Here is a 3,594-nt window from a genome sequence, read left to right on the forward strand (position 1 = left end):
GTTTATTTAACTGGATGGATTGCACTCTTACTTATAGATACAGCAGCGTTTGGATTGTCCTTGAATGATATTGAAACGCCGGTCCTCAATAAAATATTGCATTATTTTTTCCTTAGCGTTTTTGATAACCGTATATTTTTCTATATCCTGCATTTGAAATTAATTGCTTTCCAGTTGAAAAAAATCGAAGTTCAATTGAAGCATTTGAAAGGAAAATTAACGGAAAAACGGCTCACATACATTAGCAATCAGTATCGATTGACGCACGAAATGTCTGACTGCATAAATGTGACATTCAGTTGGTCTCAAGTCGCATTGATTATGTTGACTTTTTACACGTCTGTCACATTTTTAAATATTGCATATCGGTTAGCTTATGCAAAATTCGATGAACTCAACTCAGGTGCGGTATTCATTTTAGACGAACAAATAATTACTTGAAAATTATTCGTTTGATCATAATAATCTAACAACTGAGAGATACATTATCAATGAAAAATTTCAATATTTTCTAAATTGTCATGGTTTTTTGTTATTTTTCAAGACCTCATGAAATATTCATGTACTACTATGTTGTTGCGCATCGTAATTCAAATTTTCTATTTGAACAAGTACATAAGTAAATGCCATTTTTGGGTAAACTAATCTAATTTCTGCCTTCAAAAGCTGTTGTATTAAAAAACAATCGTTTTTTCTATCGTAGTCCAAATCAATCTCCTTCCTTCTATTCAACATTACGGATAAATCGAATTGTAACTCAGCTCAAAGGGTAAAATATCTTGTTCATCTCCACTTTACATCACATTCTATTTTGATTCTTATTCATAGGTAGAAACAATGGCGCATCAAATGGAGTGCAGCTCCATTCAATTTAATGTTAAAGGAATTTTGGTTTTGAACACTGGAACGTTGTTCAAAGTATACATGCATTTTATACTTGACATATCGATATTTCGATTAAATTTCGCTCATTTTTTATAGCTCATGGGAATGGTCTTCACATACGTCATATTGTTCATTCAATTTTCACAAATGTTATAATTTCTGAACTTAATGCTAAATATCAACAAGAAAATACAGTACTTACTTGCGATGGGAATGCGACGTGTAGAAAAAATATGAGTAGATGAGATGATTGATTTTTAAAATAAATAGCTCAATCAAAAACTGTAGGTAATAAAATTACCTTCTTGGCACTTGTAAAAGTAGATTTTTGCTATTCGAATGCTAAGTACTTACACAAAAATTCAAAGCATCAAGTGAGCGCCAAAGCTACTGAAGTAGAATAAATGTCTTGAAGTAAATTTGGCTTGATTTGATTTGACATGTTCCTACTTCAAATGAGTAGTTTGGAGCGAAAATGTAATACAGACAAGTTGCGCGGAAAAATGTCAAATGAAAAGAGATAGCTAGAACTATATAGCTATCCCTTTTCCGCTCATTCATCATCGACATTTTTCTGCGCAACTTTTCTGTATTACATTTTTGCTATAAATAGTTCTGACGCTTACATGGCGTGTTTATCGAATCAATGTTGATCAAATAAATATCAGTTCAAATTATTCAAGTAAAACTCCCTAACGCAGAAAGTAGCGCTAACAGCATTGTCATAAAATTATTAGCCTATAGCAGTAAAAAGCGCAAACCTAGTATATGGAGATTGAATGCCATAAAAAAACACACGGAAATTGCGGTGGGCTTGATCGGTGCATTTATTAAAAGCATGGCAAAAGAATACAATTAAAATGAAAGCATTATTTTATAATTATAATTATCTATTACAACTCATATGAACTAGATGGGCAGTTTGCACTCTGTATTAGCTCGATTCGGCTCTATGATACACAAAGTATATACAGTATACACAGAAGCGGAACAGCGCCAATATACTCAAACACTATGAACAATATTCACGTGTATCGTGTTGGCCCGTGCTCTGTATAGCATAGAATGGAATGGAGCAGCATCGACCATTCTTACAAGATCGATATTCAAGTGTAATGGAATAAGAAAATATCAGAGTCGATATTTGAAAAGATGGTTTTTCATAGTAGCATTACGAATATGAAACAATTCAAAAGGCTTCGTTAAAAACAGAACAGCGCAAAGCAAAATATTTAAAACGGCACACGCTATGTTTCATTCTTACGGCTTTCTTTTCCATATTCCATTTTATTGGAACCTTCGTTATAACCACATCCAATCATCAATATTGTAATATTCATAATCATGAATAATGCACTGAAATATGAACATTTCCACTGTAACAGATGTACCGTTGTTTGATTTTCTGACAATTTCACATGGTTTCGTAATGTGGATATGATGAATGCATTGTCGCACATCCATTGCATTGGGAAATTCTATTATTGATTTCAGTGTAATGAACACATTTCCACCCAGAATTCGAAGAAGAGTAAGCGAGGAAAATGTATTGCATTTCCAATTGTTCCTAGTAAACTCATGAATAAATTGTGATTTGGCGACAGAAATTCGGAATGCGTCCTTCGAGTGTCTGGTTTTAACAATCAGAAAATATCTGTGCCCTCTCCTCAAAGGTATTGATAAGTGCAATTAAATAAGAAAATATCAGAGTAAGTATTTGAAAAGATAGTTTTTCATAGTAGCGTTACGAATTAGTGTTGAGACAGGCCTCTAAAAATCAAGTAATAAGAACAGGATGATTTGAAAATCTGCGTAAAAAAGAGATCAAGAATAGACTAGTGATAATTTCAATAATTATTTTAAATAAAATTAGTAACTTTGGCTTATAGTAAAGCAGAGAAAATGAATAAATGATGCTTGCCTTTCCACAGACTTCTAAATTACAACTTATCAACTTGAATCCTTTGAAAAAGATCGGTTTCTGTGAGCGAGCCATGATCAAAACGATGTATCACTGCAGTTCTGGTGGATACTCGTACCAGTCCAAATCGTAAGCAACATCGCCCAGCGACACAAATTGTTCGGTAGCAAAAGTTGCAAATTTACACAGAAGAAAGGGCCAGGCCAACGAACAGCTTATGCAAATGATGTTAAATGCAAATTCAACTATATTGAACGGTGACTGATGATAAAGAAAAATAAAATATTATTGGAAAAGTACACAATTTAGTCGACAGAACCCTAACTGAGATAAGTTTTCAGAACTCATGGGTTTACATTGCAATGTGAAAGGTGTTACAACCATAATCCACTCTTTTCAATGAATTCTTTGATGAGCTAAGCAATCACTACGCGCTTACGTGTTCCATGTTGTAAAACGAAATTCCCATAAAAACAGCATTGGCGGGTAGAAGTGCCAGAATTGATCCGCTATTTATATCCGTGGACAATTTGAAAATTCTAGTAAAATACATGAAATAGCATGTAAAATATAGAATGAATAAAAATGAAACAAGTAAACGAAGAACTACTCACTCAAATCCTTCGACTTGAATTTTAATTGCCTGTGAAAGTTGTTTTTGAAGCAACAGCCATCTCTGTGAATTTCCTATTTTGGGGCTTTTTTCAACCAACTTCAACTTCGCTCGAATAATATATTTAAAGTGATCGGTAATGGCAGCTAGATAGATGCAGCAACACAAAAAGAAA

General features: G+C 33.3%; 1 long non-coding RNA gene across 1 annotated transcript; it reads left to right on the top strand.

Moving 5' to 3' along the window:
* Positions 1–550: 550 nt before the first annotated feature.
* On the top strand, positions 551–3,123 carry LOC129566841 (uncharacterized). The gene is made up of 4 exons (XR_008687792.1): positions 551–636; positions 704–769; positions 829–918; positions 982–3,123. It is a non-coding gene; the product is annotated as an uncharacterized LOC129566841 (long non-coding RNA).
* The last annotated feature ends 471 nt before the right edge of the window (positions 3,124–3,594 follow it).

The sequence above is a fragment of the Sitodiplosis mosellana genome, unplaced genomic scaffold (genome assembly GCF_009176505.1).
Source record: "Sitodiplosis mosellana isolate CC-2019 unplaced genomic scaffold, AAFC_SMos_1.0 Smas_scaffold_5, whole genome shotgun sequence".
Classification (NCBI taxonomy): Eukaryota; Metazoa; Arthropoda; class Insecta; order Diptera; family Cecidomyiidae; genus Sitodiplosis; species Sitodiplosis mosellana.